Raw genomic sequence first — 13,490 nt, forward strand, 5'->3', positions numbered from 1 at the left:
AGGCACTGAGTGTAGAAACAGCTTCCATGAGACACAGCTGCCACTGTCTTGTACAAGGGGACACAGTCTCAGAGCGTCAAGGAAGGAAGGAGAGCAGACAGATGGATGTTGTGTGGCTGTGACCCACGTAAGTATCTAGTCTTCCCTTTCCCCCCAGACTCTCGCCTTCTCCATCCCAAGAGGCGGGAGTTGTGGTCAAAGGTGGCTGCACCTAGGCAAGCACTCCTGCCAGCCCTTATCCTCAAGGATGACACAAATGCAGTTTCTATTTTAGTCAGTGGATTAACATCATCATGAATCAAGAGAATGTTGCAAATACACAACTGAATTTAGAGATTGAGGTTCAGAGGCATCATTGTGGAAATCACAGGCAGACCCTGGGAAAAAAAAAGGGAAGACTGAGCAGGGCAGAGGCACCCAACCATGCCTCCACACCCCCACACCCACATACACACACACACTGCGTATTCCTGTTAGCATTTGAGGCCCGGATGCAATAAATCGATTGCTTTTGTCAGGAACAATCTGGAGTCTTTGCTTGTGATCAAAGGAACAAGGCCACTGGCCTCACCAGTATAGCAAATTACCCATAAGTCCCGAAGGCCAGAGCTGACATCAAATCCCTGTTCTCACCCCTGTAAGAAAGGTCTATAACCTATAGCAGGACCCCAGCCCCCACAAATGCCTGCAGCTGGCCTGTCTCTTATGAATGAACAAGGGTAGGAAATATTCTGCCCCAGTAAGCCCATGGCAGTGTGCAACTCTCCTTTGTTGGCTGGATTTGCATTTTGAGGCCCCACTTTTAAGAACCTTTGAGTCTGCTGGTGACCCTCTGGTGTGGTGGTCACTTCCACCTTGACCTCCCCAGACGCATCTGCATCGCACAGATATTCTCCAGTGGTGGAGACCCATGGGGAAATCCCACCTCTCACTTGTGTCTCAAACCCTCAGAGGGAAGTGTAGAAGGGTATTCAGGACTGACGGCCTCCATAGTGCAGTGTTGGTGCAAAAGGTGCTGGGTTTGTCCAGTTCCCCACCTGGACCTGAGTCTCCAGTCAGGCATTCCAATCAACCAGCTGTGACATTCATGTCCCCACACTCTTCCTCCCTCAATTGTCTCTGGTCTGTATCCCTTCCCAAGGCAAATTTGGGAAGACCTATGAGTGGAGATCCACATTCCCATTAGGTACCTTTGGCCCTAATTTCACCCTCTCTGTTCTGGGTAGGGGGGTAGATCAAAGGATGTCATGATGCAAAAGCCATCAAAAGGACTTGGTGCTTGGGCTCACCTGACTCCTGCCTATAAATCCTAGCTACTCCGGTTGCGGTTTGAGGTCATGGTGGGCAAAAAGTTAGTGAGACCCATCCCTGTAGTCCCAGGTACGTGGAAGGCAGGAATAGAAGGATCTCAGTCTAGCCCAGCTCAGGCAAAAATAATAAACCCTATCTAAAAAGTAAAGCAAAAAGGACTGTGGCATTGCTCAATCAGTAGAGTGCTTGTCTATCAAGTATGAGGCTTTAGTTCAAACCCCACTACAACCAAAAAGAAAATTGGATTTGGAGAGCCATTCCAGGAAGACTGGTGGGGACTAGCCTGTGTAGTGTGTAGTATAGACATGCAAAAGGAGTGAGGAAGGTATGAGACTCCCAGTAGCTATGGAAACAGATGGCCAATTATCCCATGCAGCCATTTTCATAACAGCTGGTGCCTTGCCAACGCCACCAGAGAAATGCCAGTATCTCCATCACCCATGGACAGGTGCACCCAGGGCCTCTCAGGCTGCCTCCCCTGCAGGCAGCAGCATGGTTGTCACCCACCTCAGGAATGAGGAGGGCAAGGTGTTAATGTGGTAAGCTTCTTGTCACAGAGGCCATTTCAAAGGGACAGTGATGGATGGAGTGAAAGGGCTCTGAGCAGTCAGGGAGGGCTCACTGATCAAAAGTCAGTACACAATCCTGCCAGGAAGCCCAGACTTGTCTACGCCTCCATGAGCTGTGTGCACATGCTCTTCCCCCACTCTGTGCTGTAGAAGTATGCTTCTCCTTGTAGCAATTATATTCACACAACAAAATCAAAGAGTTTTAAGCAGTGTATGTTAAAAAAAAAAGTGTGGGACTTGTGTCCAAACCTTCTGCACATAATAGAGAAAATCATTTTCTAATTTTAAAGACTGTTTGCTAGTGTTTATTTCTGTCTATCTATGTAATATACTGTTCTGGTGCTTCTTGATTGTTCAATATTTTAGAGTACTTCCTGCTAGGGAAGGTGGGAAGTCGGTCTTCTCACATCATCCTCCGTCCCCCAGCTCCTTGCCTCCCTCCCCACAAAGTCAGACTTTGCATTGGTGCATGACGTGTGCATCGCTCTTGCTCAGTCCAGTGGCCTGCTCTAAGCGTGCCTCCCCTCTTACATTTGCTTGTTCTTCTAGGGGTTCAACATCATCACATATTTTCATTTGTTCAGTTTTCCATGCATCTCTTGGTAATATTTCTAAAAGGTTTAATAGAGATGTTAAATGCTTAATATTTAACATCTCTATTAAACTACTTGGAAAATATATTGAAACTAGTTGGAAAATGTATTCTTCTTAGAGACTTTTGAGACTTCCTCATCTCATTCCTGTGTTTGGTCCTCTATTTATAGAATTCCATGTTATATAGTTTTCTTCCTTATTCCATTGAAGTGTCTGTCCAGTAGTTTTCAAAAGAATTCAGGGGAAATATATATGAAACATGCATAGGTAAGGTACATAGATAGATAGATACATACATACATACATACACACATAGATGATAGACATATAGATAGAGAAATAAAGATAGATACATAGATGATACATTCATACATGCATAAACATATAGATATGGCTTGCTTTCATGTTTGAAAATATCTATATTCTCCTTTTCTTCTTGACCAAAGCTTAATAATTCTCTTTATACTAGCATATCTTTCTTTCCCTATGGATGCCACACCATCTTTGATCTGTGAGAATATGAGTTACTGTTTTTCTGTTCATTCACTCCCTCACTATTTTTGTTTCCTCTGCAAACCTGCTTTCTGACTTTCTCTCCAGTGTCCGGCAATCATTGGCTGCTAATTCACATTTGAAAGTGAAGCAGGCAAGTGCCTGAGCAGGTGGAAGTGAGGGGCCTCCATGCAGTGAGAGCCAGGCTCGGGTGAGGAACCAGCAAGTGCCAATACCTGGCAAAAGTTTCTCTGGGGACTTGTAACTTTTTCCACACTTCTGGCTAAGTGAGGGCAGCATGGCCTGGCTGCTCTGTGGAGGCAGAGTAGGAAAAAGAGCTAAAGTTCTTAGAGCTGGCTTTCACTGACTTTCATCCCCTACCTAGAGAGAAGTCTCTGTTTCACCAACAGGTGAGTGCCCCATGTAGTTTAGTTATAGGTTGGATGTGTACCCCACACACAAATTTTGCTCCTAAGCCCTGATGACATCAGTACTACTGTATTGGCACAATGTAATTTGTTCAAAAGAGATTATTAGGCTGAGTTCCAGCTCAATGTGATGACAACTGTCCTCATAAAAGGGGAAATTCAAACATAGACATGTACACACATGGAAGAAATGTCATGTGAACATTGGAGTTGCACTGCCACAAGCCAAGGACCTAGCAGACGTGGAACATTTGCTCTCTAAGGCCTTCAGAGAGGGTATGGACTTGCTACTGCCTTGATCTTGGACTTCTGCCCTCTAGAACTGGGGGATACTCAATTCTCATGGTTCTAAGCCACCCAGTGTAGTACTTTATCCTAGGACACTAAAGCCTACCTCCTATCAGTGAGGGTAGCCAGATAGTCACAGGACTGCAGAGCACTGGAGGAAACTCAACGTCACAGTCCTTCCAAGCTTCCTTCTGTGAGTCCCAGGGAGGGGACTCACCTTGGGACTGTCTGCTGCCTTGCAAATGGACAGGAGAGCAAATGCTCCTTGACAGTATCTGCTCAGCTGTATCACTTTCAAAAGGTGTTAGGATGTCATCTCCCTAGTTATGCTGGCTCTCTTTCTTTCTATGAGTTAATAGAATTTTTATTCCTTTCCTATTATTTTAGTGGGGTTACATTAGTCAGCTTTCTATCACTATGACAAAATACCTGGAATAGTTCACTTATAAAGAAAGAAAGCTTTCTTCTGGAGCACAGTTTCAGAGATTTCAGTCCATAGTTGCTTGCCTGTGGCAACATAGCACATCATGATAGGAGTGTGTGAGACAGAGTAAGATTTTCCCCTCATGGCAGCTGAGAAGCAGAGAGAGAAGAAAGAAGAGGAGAGGAGAGGAGAGGAGAAGAGAAAGAAGAGAAGAGAAGAGAAGAGGAGGGAGCCAAATTCCCACTATCCCCTTCAAGAGAACACCCCATGACCTAACTTCCTTCTACTAAGCTCCCCATCCTAAATGTTGCACCACCTCCCAATAGCATCATGGGCTGGGGACCAAACCTTTAACACATGGGCCTTTGGGGATACTTATGTAGACCACAGGAGGCAAGGAGAGAGAGGGGAGTCACCTGAGTGTCAGTCAGTCTTCCCTTCCTAACTCTTCCCTAGTCTTTGCAGAACAAAGCATCCCATGGTATTGTTAGAAGCTTCCCAGGGCAAACATCCTCTCTGAGACTGACATGGTGTTAGGAACCCAAACCACCTTCCTACAGAAAGAAGGAGTCACCTCATGACTACTCTATTAATAACCAAAAGTCTGATGTGAGCAGTAATTCTTAACAACTGGGATGGTTTTAACACACCCCTAAGATTATTAGATCGCCCTGTCCAGGAGTTAGAGTTTCACATCCCTTCCCTTGAGTATGGGGAGGTGTTAGTGTCTAGTTCCTGACCAACCCATGGAAAAGTGTAAATAGTCTCTTAACAATGGGGAATCCTGGAATGCCTCACTGGATAAAGAAGTGGAGGTCAACATCCCTGGAAGGAGTCATGAGGACATGAAACATGCCCTGGCGTAGTGACAGAAGCAAACTCCATGTCTGTGTTGCTTTTTCCAAAATCCATAACCACAATCCAATCAATAAAACACCAAACACATTCTGTTGGAATAGGATCTCACAAAATAACTGGCAGAACTCTTCAAAGGTATTGAGGTTATCAAAGACAAGGAAAGATGGAGGAGACCAAGGGGTCACGATGACCTATGCAAGATGGGTTCCTGGAACAGAAACAGGGAGATAGCAGGAAAATGAGGAAACTCAAAGCCTGAAATTTAGCTAATAGTATTTTACCAAGTACAAAATACTCAGTTTCCACAAGTGGACTATGGGCATAAAAAAATCTTAACATTAAGGAACACTGGTTGAAGTTGATACGCAAACTCTATCCTTGCAACTCTTGCATAAATTCAAAATTATTTTACAACATAATAACAAAACATGGCCCTGGATTCAAGCTCTCACCCCTATGTTAGCAGTTGAGCTGGCAGCCAGGCAATCCAGTGCCATCTTCCCTCCCCAACGCTCCTGTCCATGGGTTTCTTGCCTCTGCTCTAGGCTTCGTGGCCACATGTCTTCCTGTGAGTGTAGAATCTTGGGGTGCTCTCCCCACGCCCTTTCATGGCCATCTCCACACCAGGGGAAGGCACATGTCATAGATAAGACCTTCGGTGTCTTCTCACCTGCACCTTTCCACCACTGGGTTCCACTCTGGACATACAAGCTTGCTCCTGAGTGGGACCCCAGCTGCTCCCCCGCCTCAATCCAAGGCGGGTCTTTGGTCATCAACTCTCAGCTCCAAGGCTCCTGGCTTCCCTTTCCTGGCTGTCACTGTCATGGTGTTTGCCAATATGCACATTTCTTATTTCTGCCTCTCACCTAGACCCCAAACTCCATGAAGACAGGGGTGCTTTCCACTGTCTTCACAGTCCTCCCTGCCCTGGTGGTCTTGGAAGAGCACTCACATATCAGGGACTCTCAGAAGTGGTTGAGTAGATGAATGGCTGTGTTTAGCACTGGCAGCCCTCACTCTTCCGTCTCCTTCCAGAAGGGTGTCCTTCCTGGGGAGGTGTCCTTCCTGGGGAGGAGCCCACCAGGCTTTCCCTCAGTATTCCTCTGATGGTGAGGTCAGGGAAGCAGCCAAGGAACAGTGTAGTGTGTATATGATGTGTGGTATGCGTAACATGAGTGTGTTTGTGAAGTGTGTGTATGGCATGTGGCCTGTGTGCAGGGGTATATGTGTTGTTTGGGGACTATACATACGGTGTGTGCATGATATACATGTTGTTTGTTGTGTATGATGTGTGCATCTGTGGTGTGTGTAGTGAGGGTGTATAGTTTGTGCAGTGAGTAGGCTGTGTGTGCATGTGTGCTTGTGGTCTGTGTGGTGTATGGAGATGAGGAGCTGTGTGCTGTGTACGTTGTGTGCATGCATGCATATCTCACACACCCAAGTTTGTGACTTGGATTCAGTCAACAAAGAGTTCCTAAGAGAAATTCCAGGTGACTGCTGCCTCCCTTGGAGACATCCAAGTTAAAGGCCAGGTTGGATGTTCAGAGGAGGCAAAAATGTCTCTATCATCACTTCCTGCAGGACCTGAGATCTCTTGGATATCTGATATATCCTGCAACAAGAGGTCAGAGAGGATGCACAGGCTGGCCACCTGCACTCTCCAAGTGAGTGTCGTGTTTGGAGGGAAAGAGCTGAAGACAGGCAGACCAGGTGGCTTGGCTCAGGCTGGCTGTTAGAGCTGCAGCCTGCTCATTAACTGTGATCTGCAGCTGTGGAATGTTCCAAATAGCTGATCCCTCAGGTTAGTCAAAGATAACACAGCTACTGATTAGGTTGGGCACTTTTCAAAAGATTGGTAAAACAAAATGACATTTACGATGAGCAATATCTTGATGATAATTCAACTTTTTTATCACTCGGAAGTGTTCGCGTGCTTTGTAATGGGCATCAGTACAAACGTCACGTACAAAGACAGCAAAAAACAATCCAGATCCGTGGAGGCACATTTAACTACAGTGTGCTCAGAACAGCAATGGATTTGCAAGGCAGGCAAAGAAAATAGTGTTCAGACTTTCAAATAAAAAAGAGTTTTTATATCGCCCCCCCAGAAGCAGAAAGTCCAATTCTCAAGGACAATATTCATTTGTCATTGTAAAAAGCAGCATCCCCAAAGTAGAAAGATGTTGTGTTTCCATATTCAAAAGCTTTTGCATCCAATCTGCACGCCTACCTTGATTGAAGTGGGTTTTTAATAGAAAAATAACAGGAAGGAAGCATGTACAGTCAAATTTCTAAATGACTTCATTTATTTGAGTGAGGACCTATGAGATATCTCCCTACCCAGTGGACCCCTTCCTGCCTGTACCATGGACCCAGGTGATGGAGTCTTGGGTTCTTGAGACATTTCTTTTGATGGTGGCTTACCAGGCCTATGCTCAGCTCCTACTGTTGGGAATTCAAATGCATCCCCATCATCTTACATCCTCCAAAGCAAGGATCCTCTGACACATTGCTCTGCCATCTAAAGATGTCCTCAGATATCTCACATGATGCTCACCAAAGTCACAGGCCAGATAGGAAGGCCTCATCACCATTTCATTTTTCTCTTGCTTGAAAGGATTAGAAGAGCTCTGTCCTTAAACAGTGTAGCAATTATTCTCAAAAGTAGGCCAGAGCTCTGTTGGGAAGACCTGTTTCTATGACACTGCCCTGAGGGGCTCTGTGAATGTGGCCACCTGTGTGCACAGAGATGCTGCCACCAGCAAGGACAGTGTCATCCTGGGTTGAAAAGACTTTTCATGCTATCTGCTACTCCCAGGTCACAAAAAGGTGTTTCATGAATGAATATTGGAAGAGTAGGAGTTCAAAATACAAGGCTGTACATCATGTCTGCCCCCAAAGACAAGGCCACCACTCCTGGAATGAGGCTGCATTCATCACCCTGCGCTGCCAGAACAAAATGCCACACACTGGGGACTTAAAATAATACACAATCATTTTCTTATTTCTGGAGGTTGGGAAGTCCAAGATCAAGGTGCCAGCCTTGTCAGGTTCTGGTGAGGGCCTCTTCCTGGCTTGCAGATAGCTGCCTTCTCTTTGTGTCATTGTATAATTGAGCAAGGGTGGGTGGGGGGAGAGGGAAAAGGAGAAAGAGAGAAAGGGAAAGAACACTCTGGTCTCCTCCCATAAGGACACTAACCCAGTGAGAGGGCCCTTCTTTTGATCTCATTTAACCTTTTTTTTTTTTGGTGGAACTGGGGTTTGAACTCAGGGCTCTAACAGCTTGAGCCACACCTCCAGTCCCTGACCTCATTTAACCTTGTTAACCCCCTCCCCCCATCATGGGCTTATCTTGTCACGGTAAATCACATTTAGGATCAGGGTTTCCATATATGAATTTCAGGAGTTATGATTCAGTCCACAGCAGAGATTTTTATGGCACCTACTCTGTTTGGCACTATTTAAACACCCCCTTCCACGGCTCAGCCTGATTTGGGCTTCTCAGACACATTCTCCGAGGATCTCCACCCTGCTTCTGTCACCCCTCGATTTCTGTCCTGGCCATTGGTCACCCTTTCCACCTATCTTCCATTCACTCTACCTGGAGTGAGATCATTTTTCCACATGGCTTCATTGCTTCCTTGTTCCTGATACCTACAGAAGTGACCAGCTTGGGGCCAGACCAACCTCCGTGTGAATTTCAGCTCTGCCACTGTCGAACTCTGTGGTGTTGGCCACATCACCATCCTCACACCCTAGTGATATGGGCTGGATTTATTCTTCATCCATGCCACCCAGCCCTCCCCTCTCTCTACCATCCTCCATCTTACCAGATCTTCTGGCCACTCTCTCTCCATGTTATGCCTCAAGTGCTTAGTTCTATCATCATTCCCTTGATTTTCTTTTCTAATTTTCACTGTGTACACGTGAGCCCTTCAAAATATATGTTGTTTGCCTTGCACACTTCTGGACTGGAGAAAGAACGCATTACAGAATGCATGTCGAGCTGTGACAGTACATTGTTCACCCTGTTTCCACATATAAGCATGCTGATCTTACTACTAGGGCTAAGAAAAGACTTTTAGCACAAAATGGAGGTCTGCTTTACCAGGACCTTGGTCATTCTTTCTCTAAGTGCCTATTGGTGAGTGTGGGTGTTAAGAGCACCCATCCCCACCGTAAATCACAGTCTTCTAGGATAAGAAGGGATAAGATGCCTGCCTGTTCTTTCTCAGTTGCTGAGGAAAGCAGTCCTGGCCCCACCCTCCAGGAGTTGGCTCCCAGTGGGAGTAAAAGAAAGGTGGTGGATGGGAATTGGATCAAAGAAGGATGGCTTTGAGAGCCCAGGGTGGGGACATCCAGTGGGGAGCGGGCAGCTGTGGGGCTGGAGGTAGATGGACCAACACCTAAGCAGGAATGGGAATTGGAGGCTCAGTCATATTCTACTTCAGAAACACCAACTGCATTGTGACTGCAGTTTGGGGCAGAGGCTTGGCAGGATGTGGGATTGACGACATGAAGGAAGATGTCCAGCCAGGGACTGAGGAAGCTTGGGTACCGTTAGCTCATACTTACTGCTTGCTAAGACACAGAGTCTCATCAACCATCTCATGTAATCCTCAGAAAGCATCTGCATTAAGCACAGAATTATTTTTCTTGCCACTTGCAGGCCAAAGGACACTGAGGCCGAGAGTCGTCCCATTTTTAGTCATAGCCAGTGACTGTTAAGTGGTAGAATGAGGATCTGGTTTTGCAGCTTGAGTTTCAACCCTCTGCTGAAGAGGCCGCTGTGGTTATGGGGACAGGGTGGATTTGCAAGGTATTAAGAGGGTGAGATCTATAGATGAAGAAGAGGGGAGGGGGCTGGCTGGCAGGAATAGGAAGATAATGGCGTTATCACTAGAGGAGCCGGGCATAAAAGAATAAGAGGATGAGAGAATACTGAGTTCTAAGCCTGTCGAAATCACCATAAGAAGGCGACTAAGGTAGAAAGGAGAACAATAGAGGGGATGAACCAATTTGGGTTATAATACATATACGCATGGAAATGTCACAAGGAAACTCCCTGTATAGCTATCTTATACAAACAAAAATGCCTTTTTTCAAAAACAGAGAATAAGTCCTGTCTGGGGCTCTGAGGAGGATATAAGGAAAAGATGTAGGAGGCCAAATATGTTGGAAATTGTATGTACTCATGTATGAAAATGGAAAAATGAGACATGTTGAAACTATTCCAGGAATGCGGGGTGAGGGGGAGATAAAGGAGAATGCTGGAGGGAGTGAATTCGACTATGATATATTTGTAAATGTCACAATTACCCCCAGTGCAAGAATAATCAAAAAGAATAAGAGGATGAATCTGATGAGCAGGAAGGACTTCACTGTTAAACATTTCTAAAGGGACGAAAACACAACTCTAGAGTTCAAAGCAGAGTCCGGATATGAGCTCTTGATGACATCTACCTCCCTGTTCTCCAACCATGTGTGAGGTACTTCCTGTGTGCCAGCAATGGTCCTGTATCCTTTGCAGACATTATCTTGTCAAGCCCCACAATCCTGGGAGATGGTTTTATAGCCCATTCATTCATCCCAAAGGACAAGCTGGCTACCTCCTATGGGCCAAGCCCTACAGGGTAGCTTGATTTTATTCCCAATGTGCTGGAAAGACTCTGGAAGGTGTCAGCAGCCAAGAGACATGATTATAGAGAACAAGACTAGTTGGTAAGTGGGCCAGTTGTTAGTTTAAGCAAACAAGTGAGCACTGCTGAAATTAGCATTGGAAATGGTCAGGGAGACATTTTAGAGGTAGACTGGGATGGGGTGCAGTGTTAGAGCAATGGAGGAGGAACACAGAAGAGGTATTATTGCACCTCATCGATGGCATTCTATAAGATAAACATAATGTATGTCGAATTCACATTTTATATTCACACCTTCATCTACACAATACATATTCATTGGAATGAATCAAACACTCACAATTAAATTTCTAAGAAATTTGGAGTATGACAATAATCTCCAAACTGTGGTGGTGATTACCTCTGGAGAAGGATGAGGAAGACTTCGGGGGGGAATTGAAACCTCTGTATCTACACTCTAGGTTGATTTCTTCTTTCATTGTGAACTGGAAAGACAGTTTGGGGAACAAAAGAGTCAATAAAGAAGAAAAAAGGAAATACAAGAAATGCGAAATCCAAAAACACACAACAGGTGTAAATGATGTTTACACCAGTTGAAGTTGTCAGAGCAAGTTTTGCCCACCACACCGTAGGCCAATCATTGGAGCAATGGAGTTTTGCAAATAACAGTTAATTTACAGGTCCAATAAACATAAGGAGGCAGGAGCCCCAAGTCTCAAATCCTGAAGACAAAGCTTAGAGGTTGTTATGGGATATGCTCACAGGGTGGTCTGAAGCATGTTATGGGATATGCTCACAGGGTGGTCTGAAGCAAGAGGAAAGGTGACTGGGAGTGAGAAAGTGTGAAGTAATGGGTGATCTGCACATGTGTAGCCAGACCACAGCTCTTCAGAGGAGACATGTTCAGAAAATGGTGGCATCAGTGTTCTCTGAAAGTGGAGATTTTGGCCATCTGAGGTCAAAGGTCACTCATCAGACACTTGCACAAGCCCAAGTAAAGGGACAGTGGCTTCAACCAGTTTAAGTGACCTCTCCTCTAAGTTCCTCAAAAACAACTTAGGCAATTCTTACCATCTTGGCCTATAGGTCAAGAGGTGTTTTCTATAGAAAAGCTTAACTATAGCATTGCTTAGTGATGTGACCTCTAAAATTGGTTTCAAAAGCAAGAAAAGTTACTGGGTTTATTCAGGTTTGCCCTTGGTTTCATAAAGATCTTAAGAGTCAGGGGGTCAAGATAGCCAGAATAGAGCTGAGCCTTGCCATGACAAAGCCAGCTCTGCCATCTGGTCATTGTGGGAGCATCTTCAAAGGCCAGTGTGTGACAATAGATTACATTGCAGCAAAGTAACAGGAAGTTCAAATTTTTTAAATGTGAACTATTGATAATTTTTTCCAAGCCCCAGATAAGAACAGTGAAGATTTCACATCCCTGGGATGTTACCCTAGCAGCAAAACACAGATCAATCCCTGCCCTCCCTCTCAGATCACCTCTGCGTTTGGGAGCAAGGCCAAGAGATTTCTAGCATCCTGGGAGAGTAGATGTGGAGCAGACCTTGCATTGCCCAACCCAATCCCTTCCTTTTACCTGGGGCTAAAAGGTGCTCAGAGTCACTGTGAGTCCTTCTTTTAGCAGGGGATATTGGTGGCAGATCGAAGAGGAATCTAGATTGAGATCATGTCAACACCAAGTCCACACTACTACCAAATAAAGGAGAATTTGGAAAGAATTAATTTCACAGATTGTGTGAGACCTCGCCTGGATTAATCATTAATCATTCTGGAAATTTTTTCCTTATTTAGCAAAACCCAGAATGTTTTCCCAAAAAAGCACAGGAACCTGCTCCATGAATTCTTTTATTCACACAAAGCCTGGAAGAATTCAATAGTGGAAAAGAGCAGCCACACCCAGGGCCTTGCTCCTGTGGAAGGAAAATTCAAAAGGATGAGGTCACACACTGATCAGCCCTGGCAGGGTTGTCATCCAGTCCCTGCCCTCAGAAGTCCTGGGTCACAGTGCAGAGACACTGAGACGGCCCCAAGACACAGAAGAGCTAGACCTTCACCCTCAACATAAACACCAATACACGACTGGGCGGTGTGTGTGTGTGTGTGATATTGTCACATAACTTCTGTGTTCTGTCTCCATCCCTAGCTCCTGGCACATAGCTCCTGTAACCCTTGGAACCTCCTGAGTGATGTAAGTATCTTTTGTTGGCTGGTGAGATAACAGGTACCTCTAGGTCCCCTCTTGGGGACCTTTAGGTAGCTTTAGGAGTGGTACTGGTCACAGGAAAGACCAAGGTGGGATTTCAGGGTTGGGATTTACAGCCCCACACTACTCCCTAACTCCAAGTAAGAGACAGAGGTTGAAGGTTGAGTTGATGACCAATGTCTAATGATGTAAGCAGGGCTGGAGGAGTGGCTCGTAAGAGCACCTGCCTAGCAAACCTGAGTTCAAACCCCAGTGCTGCCAAAAATAAAACAATAAAATAAATAATGATATAAGCAACTGCCCTGTAATGACACCTCTATGAAACCCCTAAAGGGTTTGTGTTCAGATAGGTGAACACATGGAGGTTGCTAGATGGTGGCCACCTGGAGAGGACATAGAAACTCCACACCCTTTCCCACATAACTGTGTCCTAGGATTGCTTCATTTGTATCATTCACAATATCCTTCATAAAAAAACTGTATGCCTAAGTATTTCCCCGAGGCGAGGTCTGAGAGCTGCTTAAGCAAATTAGTTGACCCCAAGGAAGAGGTTAGGGGAGCCCCGACTTGGAGTCAGCTGGGGCTGAGATTGGCAGGGGAAAGCAGGCAGTCTCAGGGACTGAGCCCTCAACCTGTGGGGTCTGCCACTGTCTCTGTAGATAGTGTAGAAGAGAA

General features: G+C 45.5%; 1 long non-coding RNA gene across 1 annotated transcript; it reads right to left on the bottom strand.

Moving 5' to 3' along the window:
- Positions 1 to 334: 334 nt before the first annotated feature.
- Positions 335 to 12,245, bottom strand: LOC141415696 (uncharacterized). Its single transcript, XR_012440659.1, has 3 exons — positions 12,189 to 12,245; positions 11,004 to 11,088; positions 335 to 377 (listed from the first exon to the last, which is right to left on the bottom strand). It is a non-coding gene; the product is annotated as an uncharacterized lncRNA (long non-coding RNA).
- Positions 12,246 to 13,490: the final 1,245 nt, after the last annotated feature.

Source organism: Castor canadensis, chromosome 13 (genome assembly GCF_047511655.1).
Source record: "Castor canadensis chromosome 13, mCasCan1.hap1v2, whole genome shotgun sequence".
In the NCBI taxonomy this organism is placed as follows: Eukaryota; Metazoa; Chordata; class Mammalia; order Rodentia; family Castoridae; genus Castor; species Castor canadensis.